The 23,279-nt window shown below is 41.1% G+C and overlaps 1 long non-coding RNA gene across 1 annotated transcript; it reads left to right on the forward strand.

Moving 5' to 3' along the window:
* Positions 1-6,442: 6,442 nt before the first annotated feature.
* LOC138915367 (uncharacterized) lies at positions 6,443-11,426 on the forward strand. Its single transcript, XR_011421211.1, has 3 exons — positions 6,443-6,741; positions 8,347-8,532; positions 9,855-11,426. It is a non-coding gene; the product is annotated as an uncharacterized lncRNA (long non-coding RNA).
* The last annotated feature ends 11,853 nt before the right edge of the window (positions 11,427-23,279 follow it).

Raw genomic sequence — 23,279 nt, forward strand, 5'->3', positions numbered from 1 at the left:
GGAGTGCTGGTAATATAAGGTTTCTTAAAAGAGGTGGAAATTACATCACAAATTGGCTCACTTTGTGAAAATTCGTCAAGCTGTACACTTTTGTTTCCCGCAGTTTTCTATATGTGTGTTATTCCTCAAGTGCAAGTTGAAAAATGAAGGGCCATGGAGTGAGAGATAATGTCCTTGGACAGGCCCAAAGAAATCGATGAAATAAAGGGATGAGGTACAAGGACTTGTAACCTAAGGAGTAGTTTCTGGATAAAACGCTATCTACATATCATTCAAGAAAGTGAGAACATGTAATGACAAAATTCCCACTCTATCAAATAGTATGTTTTACTCTTCATAACACATTCAATAATATTGCAGGCTGTGATCTTTTATTCCCGTGTCTTATCCATAAAGTGGTCACCATGCTAGACTCTCTCCCAGGGGAATCACCCACCTCTGTACTTGATACCCCACCCACCCCAAAGTCCACCAGCACCTTCCTGCCTCATTGGATCATGCTGGGTCCCTGCCTCTCCAGTGGTTCCTTTCTCTCACCCTGTAAAACATATTCACGTCTCCTGCTGTTCTGGACAATATATCCCCCCGCCAGCCTTCTCCCCCAGTCTTTGCCCTCATCTCTTGTCACTTGCTCCTTAATTACAGTCTCCATTTCCTCTAACTATCCCTTAATTCCATGCAACTCAAAAACAGTTCTGTTAGTCTTTTGCATTACTCTACTGTATTCTAATCACTTATGTTACCACCCGCCCCCGCGCTCTCAGGCCCGCAGCCGAGGAGAGGCCGTGTCTATTCATCATCATATTAGCGGAACCGAGTAAAATGTCTTCCTGTCTGAAAACTGCATTCGTTGTTACTATCAGGAAACTCTTGAGTAAATGGCTCCCCCAGCGCCTTGCTATAAAAGCAGATTCCCCCTCCTTTCTTACTCCACCACTGCCCCTCCCTTGGGGCTTAGATCTTTCTGACTCCAGTTCCCTTAGAGGTGGTTAGTCCTATAAGCTCTGGCATCTATCCGGCCAGCAGCTGTATTCCCACTGACTGACCAAGCGCTCGACTCATGACAGGGGCTTCCTGGATATTCCTTTAATAAACAAAATGAAGGACTATGTGAATGAATGAGAAAGAAGTGTGGAAAGGGGTCTGAAGTACACTGGCAAAGTTCTTGGGAGTGGCACAGACAGAAGACATTTCCAGTTTTCATCCTTTGCTGTACCTTTGACCAGAGCAATGCCTTTCAAACTACTCAGTCAGAGCAATTAGTTTAAGTTGTGAACTCAACTTTGTGAGTCACGATTGACATTTTTTAAGTGAGATAGAATAGGATAGAACAAAACAAATAGATGAATAGGATGGAATGGAATGGAACAGAAAAGAATATGTCAGTGAATTGCTGGTGGTAAGGGAAAGCAATATTCATAAAATTTTTTCTCAGCTATGTATATATACAGATACATATACATGCTTGTTCTAGATTCCCATTTAAGATATTTCTTACACGTGTTAGGGTCAAAAAAATTGGAAAGCTACCGCTTTAGGATCCTGTGCAGGATAGAGTTAATGGAGCTTCAAAAGGTAGACAGCCACGAGAGAAATTGGGTTATCCTAAAGATCAGCAACGTTTGAGCTGCTTATTTCTTTATTATTTTTTGTTATCTTTCGGTATTTTTGGCAGCACAAAGTCTTCTAAACAAGTTAATCTTCAACTCAAAGGCACAGTTCACTTCGAAATGTCCAGAAACACTTCTTGAAATAGGGGATGAGAAATCAACTACCTGTACAGAATATATTAATGTACCAATGTTGCAAAAACACGCGATACCGGGCTCAGTGTGGAAATAGCATGCATTACTTTATTCTTTGTCAAAAAGTAAAGTCTCAGTATATTTCAGAGATACATACATATATGACATTTACTAGAGTTTAGGAATATTTTCACTTGATTTCAATTCTCAAAATGTTCTCAGGGTTGTGTCTGCTGTTACATTGTCTTAATTCATTAGCAGTTTCTTAATAAAAGCTCACTTTACTTTCATATGATATATCTAATTTCCTAGCCATCTTTCCAAACAAATTGAGCCAGTAACCTTCACAGTGACCTGTTCACTTTGAGTCTCTTTGATCATGTTACCCTACAGGTGAAAGTTACGTTACAGCACCTCTTATTGGATCTTGCTCTGGACACCCATGTCTGGCAGGAGGCAATTCCCAGAGCCCCAACCCGAGATGAGGGCTCACTCAGTAGCTTCCATCTTCGCCATAGTCAAGATGGTATACTTGTCCGCAAATGAAAGCGTGGGTTAGCTCTATCTGAACCACATGGACTAAGACTGGGACGAAGGATGACATCAGAGATTTTGAGAAGACAAAAGACCTAACAAAACAAGCAAAGATATCCCCCAAGAAGGTCCCCCAGCTTCCAGGCTCCATCCTGCATCAAGCTGTTCTCTATACTGGTGACCCTTGAATGCATCAATGAACTATACTGACGTGGAAGGCTCAGTTGCCACATATTAACATTCTGTTTATTAAGAATATTTTCTTTTAATATTTCCTAAATCCAGATTGCGTTTAGGAGGAAAGAAAGCAAGCCGGAAGCAGTCAAAACACAGAACCAGACCAGACAGTTAACTTCAAATACTTTCAGACACCTAAGAGAACAGTTTTGTGACGTTTTCTCAAAATCTATAGTAATTGTCAAGGGAAGACAAAAAAGGAATGTTGACCTTCAGTCACTGGAACTACTGAAGTGTAAGCCGCGTGATTATGATCCCAGATGTGAAGGAGAGAATGCCAGCCCTGGGGAGCTGGGGATAAGCCCACAGCCCCAAGGCCCTTTTATCTCCTAGAACCGTTTCTAGAAGTTCTCCCAAAGCACACAAACAAGCAAGAGGCATTCCAATTCCCTGTTAAGGGCCTGACGCCACTCAGGGAGCTCTCTACAGCCACGGATTTTTACAGATGGATAAAACAACTCACAGGGAGACACAGACAGCAATTTCTTTGCCTTTGATATTTTGTTCTTGTGCTTCTGGAGACCTATACAAGAAAAAGGATTGAACTCTATTAGCTTGTACACGAAAGCCCTATAAAAATACTTCTGAGAGAGAGAAAGGGGGAGTTGTTTAGTAGGTGGAGAGTTTCAAATTTGCAAGATGAGACAGTTTTAGAGATCTGTTTCACGACAACGTGAATATACTTAACGCTACTAAAGTAAATACCTAAAAATGGTTACAATGCTAAATTTTATGCTGTCTTTCTTACCACCGTAAAACAATATTTCCTTGTGTGCATGTTTTTAAAATACTATTTAAGTAGGAAAATTAAATCAACTATCTCGTCATTACTCTTCAACAGTCCCTAGATTCAACAAGGGATTACAGATCCAATCAGGTGTTTGCAATTCTGTGCCACGTGCTTGTCATCCTAATAATAACAATAGTTATAGGAACCCAGGCACACAGGAGCCTTGACATTCTTATCTAAGCTGCTGCCTCGGTGCAAAATACTCTGTCACCTCACGGATAAACACGCAGAGCTGGATGGAGCCATGGGCTGGAAAGCCATTTTCACGGGTGCCTACCCAATGCTAAGTAATGAAGAGCTGTGAGCCAGAAAAGCACCTCGGACATTTTATAATATAGAAAGGTATACGGCATAGTTAGCTATAATGTGATGGTCTCTTTTGCCACTCAAAGTAGAGTAAAAGAGATTAATGTAAATTATGAACTTTCCCCACTTGTCTTGGTTGAAGAGCACCGTGACATTTGGAAAGTTCATTTTCACAACATATGATTGAATGAGATGACGTATGTAGAAAACATCCAGCCCTGAGCCAGACACAGAGCAGAGGTGCTTGTTTCTTCTGTTCCATAACGTACCTACAACAGTGCTTGGCCTGTAGGAGATACTCAAGTCATATTTGTTGAGTAAATGAGTAATACTAAGGGCTCAGTAAATATTAGCTAACAATGATTTAGATTTCCAACATGAAAGGAAAATGCTCTCCATGGAAGATGTGACAAAGCTGACAAAATTGGAACAAATTGCTGCTGAAAATATTGTGCATAAGGCAACTGTCGCTAAAAATTCAGATGCAATAAGAAAGACAGGGAAGGGGCCGGCTCCGTGGCCGAGTGGTTAAGTTCGCGCGCTCCGCTGCGGCGGCCCAGGGTTCGGATCCTGGGCGCGGACATGGCACTGCTCATCAGGCCACGTTGAGGCAGCGTCCCACATCCCACAACTAGAAGGACCTGCAACTAAGATATACAACTGTGTACAGGTGTGGGTTTGGGAAATAAAGCAGAAAAAAAAAAAGAAAGACAGTGAAACCTATGAAAGATAGTACAGAAGAGGCAGCTTCTGGAAACCCGAAAACGTGACAAGAGCTGGTCATACACTGTGTTGCTGGATAGTATTCTCACACTGGCATATGCAGCTTTCAGACTTGCCCTGTCCTCTTAGTGAATCCATTTATTCAATATGCATTTAACACACATTTAATAAGTGCCACATACATGACATAATACAACACAGCATAACATAAGCAGTGGCCACACAAAGAAAGGGTGTGATTAATGTTGTCTGGTTGGTGTGAGGGGTGGAACAGGCAGAAAGGGCTTCCCAGAACAAGCAGTGATATTTCAAACGGGCTTCAGAGTGAGAGTTTGCCAGGCGGATAACTAAACAGCAGGAAAAAAGACAGATGAAAGGGAAAAGAAAAAATATTACTCTTAAAATAAATTAATCACAATAATGTTAATAATAATAAGGACCTAGCATGCACCAGGCACTGTAGCAGGCACTTGAAATGCATTACATATTACATCATGTAATATTTCATTGACGTGTGTGTGTGCACATGTGTGTGCACACGCACACATCTTTGAACACGTGGTAATCAGGAGGAGGGCCTGGTAGAAAAGAGAGAGGAGGAAATCTGGGAGCCAAGTTGCCAGGCCCAATGCCCAGCCCTCTGCCTGAGCCTCTCCGCCCCCCTTCCCCTAGGACCAGATGCCCTCTGCCCCCTTCTCTTTCTTTCCCCAGAGCCTAGGTCTTGTTCAGAGCCTGAGTTCCCCTCCCTACTCATTCCATCTGGGGAGATTCAGGTCTGAAAGACAGAGGCTCAGTCCAGGAACAGCAGCAACGGGCGACAAAGTGTAGAAGACAAGGGCAGCCATTCTTGCTTTTCTCAATATCTTGTGAGAAACAGTATCAAGGCATCATCGGCCATCATTTGGCTCCCGTATTGCAAGCACTCCATCCACGAATATACACATTCTGTAGAAATACGATAAATATGCACAGAAAGGTTATCAAAGAGTCTGCAGACATCCTTTACTAGCCGGCACCACAAGCTGGGGAAGAAGACGTGTGTCAACACTGAATGAACTTCTCCAACTTTCTAGAATGGATCCCAGCAAGCCTGAGGCTGGGGCAAAGGATTCTACAGTCGGTGTTTAACCACAAAGGTGCAAAGGTTCTCTTCGTCTTCCTCCACATCATTCACTTGGTAATTAATCATGAACCGTGGTTAATTGTGGTCTTGCCACGCTTTAACTACAAACTAAATCTCATATTGTTACTCTTGCCGTCCCCTGAGAGGAAGAAGAATCTCGCTCGCCTGCTTGTACGTCCTCCCTCCACCCAGGATTCTGCAGGACACTTGGGTGGGGCTCAGTAAAAATATAACTTAAAAAAAACAAGACTTTCCCGACAGATTAGTTCATGGTACAGATATGATGTGTGGTGTGGCCGTAGGAAAGGATGCACGCTGCGAGCTTAGGGCAGCGGTTCTGACTTCAGGGCACCAGAATGCTCTGCAGGGCCTGTTACCACGCAGGCTGGGAGGGGTGGGGGAAGGACGTGACCCTCCGACACCCCCCGCCCCCCAGGGGACCCAGTGGATTCCGGGCGGGGCCCAATAATTTGCATATCTAAGTTTCAGGCGATGATGCATTCTTTGAAAATCGCTGGCTTGGGGTAATTAAATTTAGTTGGCATTCCAACCAGGAAAGGGGGAGGGAAGATGTTGGGTTTGCTTAGGATTCAGATGTCACGGAACCCAGAAACCCAACTTAGAGATGGCCGTTCTGCCTGAGCTTTATCGGCTGTGGGGGAAACACCGCAACCATGGTCCTGCCACGTCAGAACATTTAGCAGAAGAACTACAGGAGAGGCTTTTGGAAGTAACACTTCTTCAGGGAGAAAATACTGCGGGTTAATAAGACAGAAAGGAGGGGCGGGGCGGGGTGGGGGTGGCGCGCTGGTTCCTGGAGGAGAGGGTGACATCTGAATCCCAGAGCTGTTAGAGTTCGTGAGATAAGCCATCTTGATGACACAGCACTGGGTTAAGGTTTTTCCTGCCAGTTGGTCAGCCCGGCTGCCTCTTGAGCTCACGCTGGTGCCGAGTGGGACTAAATCCAATGGGATGGAGGGTGTCAAAGGTCCTGTTTTGTCGTTTAGCAGCAGTACTGCAGCCCGCGCCTCCCCGCCCCCACCCCAGGAAATCTTGCTTGGACCCCAGAGCGCTCAGGCTGGGTCACCCGAGAGGTTGAAAACCACTATCTAATTCTGAGCTCAGGAAAAAAACAGAAACAAACTCGTAATTCTGGAATCTGAGAGGCACCTCAAGAAAGATCCAGGAGAGACACCAGGAAAACCACCAGCTTCCGGGGTTTAAGGAGAGGTGCTGGAGGCAGCCAGACCTGTGTTTGAATTCAGCCCTGCAGTCTATTGGCTGTGAGTTTGAAAAACCTATGTGAATACTTCTCCTCAGTTTTCCGTACTCGTGATTCCTGGCCATTGAGATTGCTTTCGTTTTTCTCAATTGTGTGCAATACTGTGATCAATATCTGTATACACATCTTTGAATTAATTTATGATTATTTAGAAGAGATTCCTGGAAGCCACATCTTTTGGTCAAAGGTGTGAATTTGATGCAGATGGTAAATTGCCTTCCTGGATGTTTACAGACGTTGAGGCAAACAGGCGCGCTCATTTCCCAGCATCCTGGATATCACGGAATAGTTAATTTAAAAGTCTTGATTTGTTGATTTTATATGAAAACATGCATCCCCTTGTTGTGTTATGTGGCAATGCTGTAATTACTAATGAAGTTGGATACTTTTCACACATTTATTGGCCATTTGCTTTTCTTCTTCTGTGAATTGCCGGTTGATGGGTCGTACTCATTTTTCTATTAGTGTATTTGTATTCTCCTTACTGGTTTCTAAGAGCTCTTTATATTCAAAGAATAGTAAATTTTTATCTGCTACAAATTTGCCATTTTTGTTTGCCTTTTTATTCTTTTATGATGGCTTTTCAAGGTTAGAAGCTTTAAGGTTTATGTGGACTGAATAATTTCTATTGGTCTTTGAAATTATTTGTGGCATGCATTCCTAAAGATTTTGGGGGGAAATGCATTTATATGTACACAAAATTACTTTGGACCCCATCCATGGAGGGTTAGATGTGCAAGTATTAGAAAGATATACAAAGTATAGAAAAGCCAGAAATGAAGGAAGTCACTCAATACATTTGGTTATAGAACTAAATGTTTAATGTTTAGTTAGAGACATATATGTGAATCAATACAATTCTTAATTTTATGAGTAATTTCAAATTCTGAACAAGCTTTTACATACTTGTATCAAGTATTTTGGTGTTTAAATATTTAAATAAAACATTTATTAATAGATAGAAATGTACTTTCCCCAAGAACTAGCAGATGCACCATACCTCAACAAAATATTCCACACTTGAATTTATTCAAGCTGCAAGGTAAATATGAATGAAGGCTAAGAGATTTATGAATACTTTTTCCAAGATCAGGTAGGATGCCTACGTGTAGGAAAAAATATTAAATACAATTGTGATGGCACTGTGTCATTATCTTCTTCTCCTTACTCTCTTTCTTCTTCCCTCTGGCTAAAGCAACCAGAACTGAGTAAATAATGTGTTGATATGTTTTTTTAACATGACCTGAGTCCTTTGAATAGGATCCACATGAATTAGTCCATTTCCAGGCCTACAGGTAGTGTGCCATACAGCCAAACAGCTCCGATCAGTGGGCCCCTTTCATAAGTCCCTCCCAGGTTGACCATCAATATGAGGACAGGACGAAAAGGTGAGAAAGGAAAGAAAGCTTCAGGAAAGGTTAAAGGCTGGGTTGGGGGACCTCAGGCTTAAGAATTGGCTCAAACTTACTTTATTGCATTCTGCCCACGGCAAGTGATTCTGCCAACACAGATGACATCTAGCTAATAGTATTTTGTTATTTGAGTGCTTGATAATGGAGCAGTAGAAACTAATTTCATTTTTAATCTTGCTCTTTTTTATTTGTAGAGGTCTAAGGCTTATTGTCTCACAAGGACCCCATAAAGAAAGAGGGGACGTTTTCATCATCCCCAGGTTAAAGAGCCTGCCAGTTTAACCACGAAAAGAAGCAGATAACTTGAGGATGTGAAAGGCTGTCCGGTTTCCTTTCCAGCCCACAGAGGGCCGAGAAGAGGAAGGACTGAGACACAGAGAGTAAGCTCCTGACTCTCCGGATTGTTAAATTTGTAAATAGCCGAATACCAAAGGAAAAAAGGAAAGAAGAAAAAATCTGGAAAAACAGTAAAATACACTATTGCCATACTTTAAAAACAGTCTAGCTTTGCTCCAAGTTAGAGGCAGGCAGAAGCCTACGGAGGCAGACAGACCAGATGTCCTGATAATACCCAGAAGACTGTATTTCTAAATTATATACAGGGATTAACACACTAACACCATCAACCACGTAGATTGCCTCCCCCAACACGCGGCGGGGGTGAGGAGGGGGCGCCCAAGGAAGGACACTGATTGGCCCTGCTCAAGAAGCGCACCCACCAATCACTGAGCCTGGGAGATGGGCTGCTAGGATTGGCCAGAGGGGAGTTGGGGGCTGCGGGAAGATGTTCTGGGGAACCAAACCAAGATGGGTGGAAGAAAGACGCAGGCCGAGCTGTGGTGAGATTGCTTTTCCTAGTAAAGTTAAAAAAATTGAAGTGTAAGAGACACAGAAAAGTATACAAATTTTAAGTCTAGAGTTTGATGAATGTTTACAAGGTGAAAAATCCATGTAACTATCACCAAGATCAAGAAAGCAAAGAGAACGTTTGAATATTTAAAAAGTTTCCTTAGGTCTTGACTGGCTTCATTTGAGACCCTTTCGGGGCAATTTTCTATATATGCTAACTCAATAAACGTTTCCTCAAAATGCTAAAATTATAATCACCAGTGCTTGTAATCAAAGGGTTAATCTCCTAAGTAAATACAGAAATCTTTTGGGTTTCGAGAATTTTCTCTCATTCTAAGAAATATTACATTAAAACAAGAAAGGAAGGAAGGAAAAGGATCTGACACAATTTGTCAGTCCCCTGTCTGCTTTCTGTTCTCGTGTTCTGGGGTTTTCTTCATCTCCTTAGTCTCTACAGTGCTAGAGAATAAGCCAATTGAGAATGATTTTTATATTTACAGTATTTTTATTTTTATGTTTTTACTCAGAAATAAAGTTATTACATCAAATAATGTCTATTCCAATATGTTTTGGTAAAAGGAAATGTCCACTTTTTTTCCAAATAATTATTTTCCAATGTAAAAGTAACATATGTTCATGTCAAAATTTTGAAAATAACAAAAGAAAATATAAAGAAAATAAAAATCATCCATAGTCCCGCCACTCAGGAATAACCACTGCAAACATTTTGATTTTTCCAGGGTTTTGTTTTTTTTTTTTTCTGTGAATATATACTTTTCTTCTTTTGCACAAAATTCATAACCTCTGTCGATTATATATACTGCTTTTTTCTCACTTACTTTTACCATTTTAGGGCTTTGAGTTTCTAATCAGAAAAACCCGAGACGAGGAATGTAGGGGACATTATGTTCACACTCGGCTCAGCAGCATGTCACCTTGGGCAGAAGAGAAAAGCCTGGACCTCAAGTATCTCTGTGGAATCAGAAGATGTTAAAAAAAAGGGTACTCTGATGTTCTCGTGGCCAGCTCCTAGCTGCAGACCAGTAGAGCTCATTTGGTGGGCTGTAAATCTCAGTTAAAGAATAGAGAAAGAATTTAATGGATCTTTCAGAGAGACTGAAATTCTAGCCAGTTCCTCCACAAAGTCACGTATGGATCACTTGTTTGTTATCACCAGTGCACAGATGATCTATATACAGGCAGTTTCGGAATTAAAGTTTCCCTCTCATGGGAAATGAACAAGATGGTTTAAGAAATCATTGAAGATGTGAGCGATTTAGACAGTAATCCAAGATTAATCTCCAGGAGGGAGCTCTCTTCCACAGTCCAGGAGTCTCTCTGCAATGAACAAACAGGAAGCCCAGTTTCAAAGGTAACTGAATCTGTTAAAAAGTGAAGTTAAATTTGAACATGAGAAATTCAGCTATGTGGACTTGTCATGGAGAAGAGAATGTGATAGTCATCAGAAGAACGTCTAACAAGGTTTTTACTGAATATGAAAAGTCACACTTTGTCGGGGTGAAAAATAAATGACAAGGATGCAGGCTGGCACTGCTCAAGAACATCCGTGGCCTTCGAAGACTCACAAATGCAGATTTAAAGTCTGATCCCGTGCTTGCTAGCTAGCAGGCTATGTACCTTTCCAGCCCAGAGTTTTTTAATCTGTGAAATGGACCTAAATATCTACCATGCGAGGTTTAGAGGATGCTTCCATGAGCTAATGTAATGAGGCCCTTAGCAGAGTACTAGCCAAACGAAACATTTCTAAATACATGGTCACTATTAATACTCAATAACAGCACATTCAGTGAACACGTTCAGTTTCTGGAAAAGTGAAATAGTTGTGATTCTAAAATAGAAATGAAGTGTTCACCCTACTTCTGAAATTTTCGGTTTTAGGATTTGGATTGGAAACGTGTGACAAAAACAGCAAGCTCAGTCAGAGGTATGATGTTTTGCTTTATTCCTGCGGGATTCTCCATTCCAGCAAAGGGGCATTTCCCAAGAAGGTTTGCATCTAACGGAAGGAAACGTGGGTGTGACCGTGATAGCCTCCAGAGCAAGAGATGAAAGCTTTGCAGCTGAAGTACCGTCTGTGGCAGCTTTCCCGCTCCAGCGGCTGAGCTGAGCAGGTGGGATCGGGACCCTGTGTCGGACAAAGCCGAGAATATGTACGGTCTGACCCTTGACAGAAAATGCCGACCACTGAGCTCGAGATCAGCTTAACTGGAAAGCAACGGAGATGCTATTTTAATAATTTTGACATGGACAGAGTATTTCTAACCACACAATCACATCCAGCGCAGGTGTTAAAATGATGAAGCAGACCCACGTGTTTATTAACATGACAAAGTTACTGTATTGTTAAATGAAAAAAATTTGGAAAATACAGTAAGGGATTAAAAAATAAGAAATCATCCTAAAAGTTAACATTTTAGTGTCTTTATTTTTTATAAAATATTAGAAGTACAGTTTTTTGTTTTTTGTTTTGAGGAAGATTAGCCCTGAGCTAACTGCTGCCAATCCTCCTCTTTTTGCTGAGGAAGACTGGCCCTGAGCTCACATCCGTGCCCATCTTCCTCTACTTTATATGTGAGATGCCTACCACAACATGGCTTGCCAAGCAGTGCCATGTCCACACCTGGGATCCGAACCAGCGAACCCCGGGCCGCCAAAGCAGAACATGTGCACTTAACTGCTGTACCACCGGGCCGGCCCCTTTTTTTCTTAATATTTAGACAAGATAATATAGTATATTATCAAGTGTTCTCTGAAAATATTATTAATGGGTATCCAATGTAATGAGAATCTGCCATAATTTATTTATTCCCACATTATTGGAAATACAGATTTTTATTTTTCTCGCTTATAAATAATATTTTGAAAAACATCCTTGTATCAAAATCATCTTTGCTGTGGGACAGTTTTCCAGGAGAGTATTTTGGGGGCAGAAACATTTTTTAATAACTCTTGAAACATCTTACGAAATTGCTTTCCAGGGAGCCTGTGCCAACAGGACCAAGAGTCTCAACACACCTCATATTCGCCAATTTAGAGTATGACAGTTTTTTAAAATACCATCCATTTCCTAGAACATTTTAATTTATACTTGAAACCTAGTTACATGGAATTATTTTTGTATGTCTCTTTGCTATGTAAATGGCATTTTGATGGCAAGTGCTCTTATCATAGTGCTATACTAAAGACAGTTGCCCAATAAGGAAATTATGGGCCAGAAATTTTACTGAAAGGTTAAAATGAATTCTTTTCAACAATAGGTTTTTGGGGCCAGCCCCGTGGCCAAGTGGTTAAGTTCACGCTCTCCACTTTGGTGGCCCAGGGTTTCCCCGGTTCGGATCCCAGGCGTGCACATGGCACTGCTCATTGGACCACACTGAGGTGGCGTCCCACATGCCACAACTAGAAGGACCCACAACTAGAATATACATCTATGTGCTGGGGGGCTTTGGGGAGAAAAAGCAGAAAAAAAAAGAGAAGATTGGCAACAGTTGTTGGCTCAGGTGCCAATCTTTAAAAAAAAGGGAGCGGTTTAAGGAAGAACAGAATTTATCTATGGCTCTTATTTCTGTAGATTGTTTTTCCAGAAAAGGGCTGGCCTTCTATTAATTCACAAGATGGTGTATTGTGATCTTACAGGATTTTAGTTTGAGTTGTCAAAGTGGCATAGAGCTTTTTTTTTTTTTTTTTTTTTTGAGGAAAATTAGCCCTGAGCTAACTGCTGCCAATCTTCCTCTTTTCGCTGAGGAAGACTGGCCTTGAGCTGACATCTGTGCCCATCTTCTTCTACTTTATATGTGGGATGCCTACCACAGCATGGCATGCCAAGCGGTGCCATGTGGGCACCCAGGATCCAAACTGGCAAATCCCAGGCCACTGAAGCAGAATGTGCAAACTTAACCGCTGCACCACCGGGCCGGCCCCTGGCATAGAATTTTAGGTATTCATGTTAAGCAGTTAGTATGTGGTGCAACAGGTAACTGCAGGGGCATAGGACTCTCAAGGAGAATGAGCTTCTGAAAGAAACAAACATAACTAAGCCTTTCTTACCAAACCTTGACTGCTAACAATCACCTTTTAATATAACCCTGGTCTCATCTCCAATCCTATTGATAATGCTCCTTTCTACATATCTGGGATCTTATCTTAGAATCACATAGTTCTTACGTTGGCTTTTCTATCTCCACTTCATACGGGCTGCTAATCCTAATTAAAACTGTTTCCTGCAGTTGAATCAATGGCTTTGGTTGTCTTTTTTAGCAAGCCCTAATCAGCTAGGGATAGGACAACTTACCATCCGCTCTTCTCTGTTCTCATTTGACGAAACAAAAGCCAGGAGAAAAGAGGCATGGGAAGCTCACCATGCACTGCAACCATGGAACTTTCCAGCATCCTCCCCAGCCGAAGGTCCTTTAGACTCTCTTCAGAGAACTTCCCAGTGAGTAGCACTATCCAGTGTCATTGGACCCAGTGACTGATTCATCTCCCTTAGCGCCGCCCAGCAATTTCTAATTTTACAAATAACTGGAAAAAGCATGCATCAGAAATAGCTTTTAGGAAGAAACTTTTTATTCATATTAGAGAGAGAACATTTTAAGACACGTTCAAACGTCTTTATAAACAAGGATTTAATGGGTTCCATGGTAATGGTTGTATGAAGGTCATGCCAACATGCTAAGGTGTATACTGAGTGAGTGTTAAATAATTTCACAGAAGGATGTCCATCTATTTAAGGAAACTTAGGGTTCAATACTAGTTTACAACAGCAAAAAAATGACTGAAGACTTTCTCGTGTATTGAAAATTAGCATTACTTGCTACTAACTCTTCATATACTGTATTGGAAAAATTGGTTGGGACGGACAGGTGATTTCATAGCAAGTTCCTAAATATAGCTTGGGCCTCTCTGACGTGTCCTGAGCAGGAACTACTGTGAGTCATTGAAAGAGTCTTGCACCTAACAGGAAAACTTTAATTGCACCCAGCTTTCCCTGGTAAGAAAGGGCAAGCACAGGAACTGCTGTTTACCTCCTGGCGAGAGCAATTGAAAAATCAGCTGGGGGTTGGGTGTGTGTGTTCCTTTTTTAAATGTTTGGGCATTCACCCAGTCTTGCGGCTGTGACATTCCAGGGCAGGGCACACCGGTAGTGGAAATAGCGAACGTCATTCAGACCACTAAATTCTCTACTCTGCAATGTGGAAACTGGCAGGCTCCCCCCAAGCGTAAGCCCTCCACGCTCTCCCTCTCCACCCCCACCCCGTGTCTAAAATATGTGTTTCAGAATGTAAATCCCTTTAGCTCTTTATTCCAGTAGGCACTCAAAGAAAAGCTTAAAAATCCTAACTGTCCTGATAACGAGGATTGTATGGTGTTTATAATTATCAGCTTACAAATTTATACAAATTACAAACATGTAAATAAAGAAACAAAGATCCTCTGTTCGAAGCCAGTGAGAATGAGGATGATATAGTCAGGGATTTGCGCTCGTTAGAGCAGCTTCATCATGAGAAATTACATCTAGGATCAAAAATAATTTGGCATTTTTCTACCACCAGTGTCCAAACAAGCAATTGGCAACTCTTTTAGACTTGGGGGAGACAGGCTAAGAAGTGTGGGGTCACAGACATCTCACCTCAAAGCAGGGGAAGTAAATGGGTCTCGTCTTGAAAGCCACCACCCACGGCTGAGGAGTGGCTGCCCGCGGCACCTGTGGGGAGGGACTCCAAGGCCCCATGGTGGGCAGTGAGGACACTGCTTCTAGCCATGAGCTCTGTCGGCCTCAGGTGTGGGAGTAGCGGGCTGGCACCGTGCGGACCTAAACTTGCATTCGCCGTTCCTGACTTAAACTAAGACATTAATTGTCACACTCAGATCTGAGTCCAAACTGTGTCACTTAGCAGGTGTGATCCCTTGGATGAGTTCCTTAATCTCCTCATCTCAGTTTTCTCATTTGTAAAATCGAGATGATAAAAATGCTTCATCTGACAGGGCTGTTTTTTTATGGGTTAATGGATTGATGGTAGAAAATATTTAAAGCAGGGTCTGGCACATGATAAGCACTCTATAAACAAAAGCTACTATTACTGTTATTAATATTATCATCTGTGGATGTTTTTAAATTAAGTTGGTGGTTAAAACCTTTTTTTAAAGCACAGGGCCCTGAAAACATAACAAATAAGATGAAAGCGAAGCTGGTGCAGAGGTTGGGCTGAAGGCCCGGGCCGACCTCCTCCTCACCAGCTGACCCCACACCCAGAGAGGCAGCTTCAAAGAACCCCTGGGACCCCAGAGAACAGTTTGAAAATCCCTGCAGAAGGGGATTAGGAACGAAAACAATGCTTGCCTTTTGAGGTTTGCTCTGCATTTCTTAGCCAGTTAGGCTTAAGTAAGAAAGGTCATAGTTAGGGCAAAATGGCCAAATTTAAGGCAGAGAGGAATACACTGGGAAAGAAACTGTTTCCGGAAGTAAGGGGTTCAGAATCAGGCAGGAAATTTACACAGTTACCATTAGAATAAAAATTTTAAAGTTGAGATTATTTTTGGCAGATAGAATAGGATTAGAATTTACTTCAGTTTAGCTTGAGGAGAAAGTGGATCCTTAGCTTTGTATTTGTATCTGGAAACATGGCTAGATTTAGTTAAAAGAATTTAGCCGGAAAACGTAACTCCCAAGAGTGAGCTGCCCACCAGGGGAAGGTGGGCGAGGGGCAAAAGCAGGTACTCAGAGACCAAGGGGAAGAGTGTGAGGGGTCCCGTCAAGGGCAAAGGCGAAAAGGGAAAAGGAAATGTTCAAATAAGCACTCACCTTTAAAATTCACATTATAAATAATTTAACTAGGTTGTTTATAAAAAATGACTCTTGTTACCAGCAGTTATCCTATAAAGTGTATTTTCTCTTTAAGGATGGATTTTAAAATAGAAATGCCTGGGTGTTGTTGAATAGCTTATGCTAATTAGTCAGCGTAGAATACAACAGCATGTATGGTAATTTAGATCACCGTTTACTAAAGAAAAAACAAAGGCCTCTGCTAGAGCTAAAGAAATATGCATGATCTGAATGATAATAATGATCTCAGACACCAAATGGTCTGGACGCATTAAAGAGAAACGTTCTTTAATTATTCACCAGATTTACCTGCTAAAATAAGTAAAGTTCAAATGAAATTCCGTAATTTATTCTGAAATCTTTCTAAATCACATCTTCAAATCATGAACACTTTGAGGAATCTTTTCAATATATTGTGTCTCATGAGACTTACATGTTTCTTCTCCCATGTCTATGAATGAGAGTCACATAAATGAGTATAAGTTTACCTTTTAGAAGCCTTAGAAAGCTCTCAACTCTTAAACTAAAATATTAAAGGTCTTAAATATGGATATGGTATATCCATATTCTAATTATTCATCCCACAATGAAAATACTTTAAACATACTTACTTAAATTATTACAGTGGGACTCAATTACAGAGTACATTAATCATTAGTTTCATTTGCTTAAGATTTTTCTTTAATGGAATGATTAAGCTTTGCTTTCTGTCTGTACATGTGGCTAAAAAATGAAACTGACAGTCCTTTTTTTTTTTTTTTTTTGCTGAGGAAGAGTGTCAATGAGCTAACATCTTTGCCAATCTGCCACTATTTTATGTGGGATGCCACCACAGCATGGCTTCACAAGCAGCGCTAGGTCTGTGCCCAGGATCTGAACCTGTGAACCCCAGGCCACTGAAGTGGAGCATTCGAACTTAACCACTATGCCACTGGGCCAGCCCCGACACTCTTTTTTATAGGACATACAAAATGCCAGATTCTGCTTTTGCAGTTGCCTCATTAATCATCTCCAACAATGAATTATATTGGAGTTATAAAGGCAGGAATGTAAGAAAAAAGATTCTATTAAAAAGCAAGACCTTAATGACAGTATGATATATTGGAAATTCTCCCATCTGAATTTTCAAGTCACTTCCTTTATATATGCAGAAAACAAACTTTTACAGTGGCAAAAGCAAATATATTCCTTTTTTTTTTTTTTTTTGCAAAAAATACTATGTCTGCATCATTTATGCTTAGTTTCCCCCAAATGGCCATTTTGAGGTCTAGGTTAGAATCACAATGATATTATAAAGAAATTGCTTACATTAAAGTTATAACAAATTGGCATGATGTCGGTGAGAGATAAATGCTTAAAGAGTAAAAACATCCCCTCTTTTCTCTCATTTCCATAAATAGCTGAAAATGGCAATGAAATTCATCACCTGCACAGGCAGAATCTCCGAGGTCTTACCTCTCGTGTATTCTTGGAGTCTGTGCTGAGACGAGGATGAAGGGTGTGGGGTAACTTTCAAACAGCAGGCAACTGTGTTTGAGTTTCTTACAAAGTGTGCTTTCCGAAACTGTATTTATTTAAAGTTCAAACACTGAGAAAAAATATCAGCTAACGAGCATTCAATAACTTCAGGACTTAAATGGACTCTCTAAAGAGGACACTATTTCCATTCTTCTACCTAGAGACAGAGAGGCACTAAGCCTGTACTCGGGATCTTTTTCAAAATAAGTATAATAAGGACAAAGCAGCCATAATTACAAATCTATCCTTCTGCTTAAGGAGAGTTAGGGTTTGGGCCTGGGGGAGCTGCAGTTTTATGAGAATTTAATAAAAATGAAATATTTCTCACTTCTTTTAGAATATGATCTGAAATGCAATTAAAGGAAAACTAACTCTCATCTTCCTTGTAATACATTTTCTAAAGGGAGTTGAATCATTAAATTTATACATGTTAAAATTATACTGCATTAAGGAATCAATTAATTATGAAATTCTTGAAAGCCTAGGATTAAGCAACATTTAAATTTTTACATCAATCTGCAAACTTAATCTTATCTTGGAGAAGCAAGTTTAATCTTATAAGTGTTACCTACCAGTGCTAGCAAATTAATATCCTATTTTATAAGAAATATTTCTGGATGCTTTTCTTTAAAATCTCTTTTTGGGCATCAGTTTTCATATTAAATATTTGATTCTTAGCCTTAAAATGAAGAATGAAACATTAAACTGAAAAGGGTGAGCAGTATGGGTTTCTAATATTATACTCTCAGGAATGAAAACAGAATACTTTTTCTAGGAATGGAAAAACTTTAAGGCCCTAAATCCTCCTCAAATATAGTCTCCTCCCCACTTCCAATGTCCAGTTACAGAGACCATCATGCAGAAGGATGAGGCTGTGTCTAGTGTTCAGAGATGGAATAAGTTGATTTCAACTCGACTCAATTTAGAGAAGAATAGAGAGATCTCAAGCTAACATGAGATCTATATGAGATCTGCTTATGCGGTAATGAGCTGCAGATGAACATTTGTGGAATGAGTTCAAGCAGAGCTGGATAAACATGTGTAGAGCAGTTGTTTCTAAGCTTCCTTCAGTTCGAAGATCCGATTAGTCTGTATAGTTAACAGAGATATATACATGTTGACACGACGTGATAAAGCCAGCTAGACACCACCTCATCAAATAAAGTGTTAACATGGCTGGCACGTGTTAAATATCTTCAGAAAAATCAGGGGCCGGCCCTGTTCCCAAGTGGTTAAGTTTGCATGTTCCACGTTGGTGGCCTGGGGTTCCCTGATTTGGATCCTGGGCGTGGACCTACACATGCTCATTAGGCCATGCTGTGGAGGCATCCCAAATAAAAGAAATAGGATGATTTACACCTAGGATATGCAGCTATGTACTGGGGCCTTTGGGAGGGGAAAAAGAAAAATCAGAGGAAGATTGGCAACAGATGTTAGCTCAGGGCCAATCTCCCTCACCAAAAAAAAAAAAAAAAAAAAACTAACTGCCTTTATAAAAAAGAAAAAAAAGAAAAGAAAGACAAATCAAGGTAGTAATTTTTCTAAAGGTGACTTTGCTATGCAATATCAGCTCATGGTGAGACTGCGTACAGTAAAACGTAAACCCAAAAACCCTTGAGGTGGTCCAAGAGAAATTGAAGAGGTGTGATCCAAATTAGGACGGTGATCCAAAATCTTTTGTGCCTCAAACAACGATGCATGGTGTCACTTAAACCAATATTTGTAAACTCTGAAGAGAGCTCAGCAATGCAAGTCACCAAGGTTTGAGTCATTGTGATCCCCTTGGGACTGAGTAAGAACACAAGGGAAAGAACACTGGGAAAGAGTGCCCAGCAAAGAATCAAGGGGACGCCAATGCTTCCCGGGTCCCGGAAGAGGAGAGGTGTACGCAGGAAATGAGTCATAACGGTGCCAGATGCCGCAGAGGGGAGGGACGTCGGAACTAGTCATTGGTGGCTTTTGTGAGGGTAGTTTCATTCAAAACTGAACTTGCCGTGTGGACTGCAGCGGGTTGAGAAGCGAAGGGGCTGCCCAGTGGGAACCTGCTGTATTCTTAAGCGACTGTGTTCTTCTCAGCGTCCCATCGTAGGTCCTTTCTGAATATATTCGACACTCCTGACGGGACAGTGTCCCATTAGACAAAAGAGAAACAAAGCTTTTTCTAAACCCCTTAGAATCTGTTCTGATTACTTTTAACCTTAATAATAAGGAGAAACTCTTGGAACTATTTTAGATCAACGTTGAAACTGTGTTTTAAATAGAAATTTTGACTGTGAAGAACTGTGTTCAGCACTTGTTTCATTTGAGCCTGCTACTGCAAGAGACTGAGCAGCACAAAGACCTCCAGGGGGCCTGCCGTGGGGAATTAGCGTGTGGCAGCAGTGGCACAGACTTCCGATGCCCTTCGACAGTCTTCAGTACTGGGAATTTATTTCTTCAGGGGCTTGGCGGAAACGTTTACCGGGTCACGTACTTTGGCTCAATTACTCACAAGTTTAGCATTTTCAAGCTATGTCCAAGATGACTGACACGTCTAATTTACTAACACCTTGTATGAATGTAGATATTAACGAAAGACTCCCAAATAGCTTACATTCTAAAGGCTATGGAGTCAGTTTCATAGTACTCAAGGCTGAAGCTAGGGTAGAGGAATCTTCTAACGGAAGATAAAGTGGCCATAAAAGGGTCTGGATTAGAAAGGTACGTATTTTTATCGACAAATGAAAATCTCCCCTTATTAAGCTAGGAATGCTTTTCTGAATTGCATGAAATCTTCATTTTGTATTTAGGACCCAGGGAATGAGGAGGGGGACACCTTGCATACTGGGATGCAGTTATTTAACTGAACTCCTATTATGGTCTTATTGTCCAATCAGAGCCGAGATGGTAAGGTATCCTTTTCGACTCAAATGGTGCCACTAAAAGTGTTAACTCTAGTTGCTACTCCAGATTTGTAATTCCGGAAAGAAAATAATTCATTGATGGTAAGAAGGCACATCATTCTTCAATGTATGTATTGCAAGAACAAGGAAAGAGAGAGACAGAGAGAGACAGAGAGAGATGGATGAGCGAGGACTTATACACGAGGGGTCAGCAGATTGCAGCCGGCCTCATTTAGGAGTGAAGTTTCATCAGGACACAGGCACACTGCTCATTTACATATCGTTTCTGGCTGCTTTTGTGCAACAATAGCAAAGTTGACTAGTTGTGACGGAGAACTTAGGGCCCACAAGCCAAAAATATTTACTCTCTGGCCCTCTACAGAAAAAGCATGCCGACTCCCACTACAGATTGGACTCCTGAGCGAAAAGCAATCTGTAAAATACGCACACACATGCGACATGAATGAGACAATTGGAAATTTGAAAACTGATGAGGTATTTGATATTGAGATTAATTTTGATGGTGTAAATATGCTATGCTAAAAAAAAAAAAGCACATGGGAACTGAGTAAAGATGCTCAGGCTGTCACTTTGAGAAAAACTTGGGGGAGAGACTACAGAAGCTTGTGATTTCATCCTTTGCGAAAAGTGATGCTCTTTCCCTACCCAAAAGATACGTGGAAGGAACATAATCCCAAGTGCCCACGATTTTACTGAACTGCTTTATTGAATAGGAAAACTCTACGTCAAAGCGCCTTCATCATCTAGGCCCCCAAACAGCAGGTAGACTCTATTAAGGGGTCAGTTTCCCTGAGTACATCACTGGGTCTTCTGAGAAAAGAGCTTGTCTAATCCCAGAGACTTGTCCAATAGAGGTGACAGAACTAGGAGGCATCCAGAAAGTAACATGGTTCTATCCCAGAAAAAGGTGCAAAGGGCTAAGAGGAACATTTTTTTCTAGTTAAGACAAAAATATTAAGGTCTATGCAAAAATTATAGGGGTAACAAATCTTTTTTACTGAAGACTTTATTAGGATATATTTTCAAGGTGAAAGTATTCTTTCTCCTTTTATTATGTTTATGCATATCTATGTATGTATTATCTTAATCTGCACCATTTTATATTTTTAATCATCATACTTGTCCACTCCTTCCAATCACTCCTGCTTTGTAAAATTGCTGAAATGAAGACTTTTTTTTTTTTTTTGAGTAAGATTAGCCCTGAGCCAACATCTGCTGCCAATCCTCCTCTTTTTGCTGAGGAACACTGGCCCTGAGCTAACATCCGTGCCCATCTTCCTCTACTTTATACGTGGGACGCCTACCATAGCATGGCTTGACAAGTGGTGCCATGTCCACACCTGGGATCCAAACAGGCGAACCCCTGGGCTGCCAAATCAGATGTGCACACTTAACCGCTGAGCCACTGGGCTGGCCCCATGAAGACTTAAAAACTTTTTTTTTAAAGATTTTACTTTTCCTTTTTCTCCCCAAAGCCTCCTGGTACATAGTTGTGTATTTTTATTTGTGGGTCCTTCTAGTTGTGGAATGTGGGACGCCGCCTCAGTGTGGCTTGATGAGCAGTACCATGTCCACACCTGGGATCTGAACTGGCGAACTCCGGGCCACCAAAGCCGAATGTTCGCACTTAACAGCCATGCCACTGGGCCGGCCCTGACTTTTTTGATAAAGTTCCCTACTGGTCTAATTTTGCATCTTTTCCCATCCCAAATGGCTTGTCGTAGAATAATAACTGGGAACAGAATATACAGTGTGATCTCTTATCCAACACACGTAACCATTTTCTCAGAAATGGGTATGCAGTATATCATCCGTTAAACACGTGGATGACCAGAGAGGAAAGAGTGTAGATGAGATGGGAGCTCACAAACGGATGAGGGTGCCAGAGTCAGCTACCTTCAGGAGGCACGACAGGGCAAAAGTGTAAAATGATGAATGGTTCCAAAAAACTGTCTGAAGTCTAACGTAGGATTCTGATAAACATCTTAAGTCTGTGAAATAATAGAATTTTAAAAGGAGCCAAATTTAAGACTACCAGTGAAAGAAAAAAGTCTAAGACACATATAAGACTCTAATTGTTTACCTAAAGCGTTAAAATAATTTCTTCAAATTCCCTTTGCCACAGGTGAGAAGGACGCAGCCTGGACTAGCGCTCTTGGAGGCTGACCCGAGTCCTCTCGTGGCCATTCTTTGGAATGAGCTGATTGTTTTATTTAATGGTTTAGGTGACAATTACTTGAAAAATTAGTGTAAATCCTGCTTTGGAGAATTACCTATGTCTCTATGTAAATGCCACCATCTCGGTTTAGGAGTCCACGTGCTACCAGAATCCAAGTGGAGGACTCAATAACAGGGGACAGAGGGATAGGAGTACCAAGCCCCAAGCGCCTTCCATGTGAACTAATATCTGTCTTCCATGTGGTAAAACATAAATGCCAACACCCAACATGCCTCTTCGGAAATACAAAAGTCATATTGGTAACTAAAGCATCAGACCCAAATACCTTTACTGATGCCTTGTTGCACTGTACATCAAGGAATAAACTCCTATAGGGTTTTCTTTCTAGTTTTTCACATCTTCCACATATACACTGAATATTAGACATTTAGATGTTAGCGGTGACTATGCCGGTCATTATTTTAAAACAAATATTTTGCAGCAAATGGCTAACCCTTAGTCTAGTCACTAACTATTCCGAGTTATGGAGATGGTATAGGTTAAAAAAAAAATCACAAAAGACTACTTGCATTGAGATCTCTATAGAAACATTTGCTATAGGCTGGGTTTGGGCATGTCTTCCAGCACGGTCACCTCTGGGTGTATTGGGGGAAAGGGTCCCAAGGGCTCAGCGTGATCCCATGTATCCTCTGCTTGGCAACACAAACTACTTTTAAGTACAATTAGTTTGATAGCTACATGCCATTACATACTAGCAGGCAAAATCCTAAAGTTGCTCAAGTCTTTAAATGTTCACTCACTTAGAAAATAGTTTCGAGCTCAGACTATGTGCCA

Source organism: Equus caballus, chromosome 9 (assembly GCF_041296265.1).
Source record: "Equus caballus isolate H_3958 breed thoroughbred chromosome 9, TB-T2T, whole genome shotgun sequence".
NCBI classification, from domain to species: domain Eukaryota; kingdom Metazoa; phylum Chordata; class Mammalia; order Perissodactyla; family Equidae; genus Equus; species Equus caballus.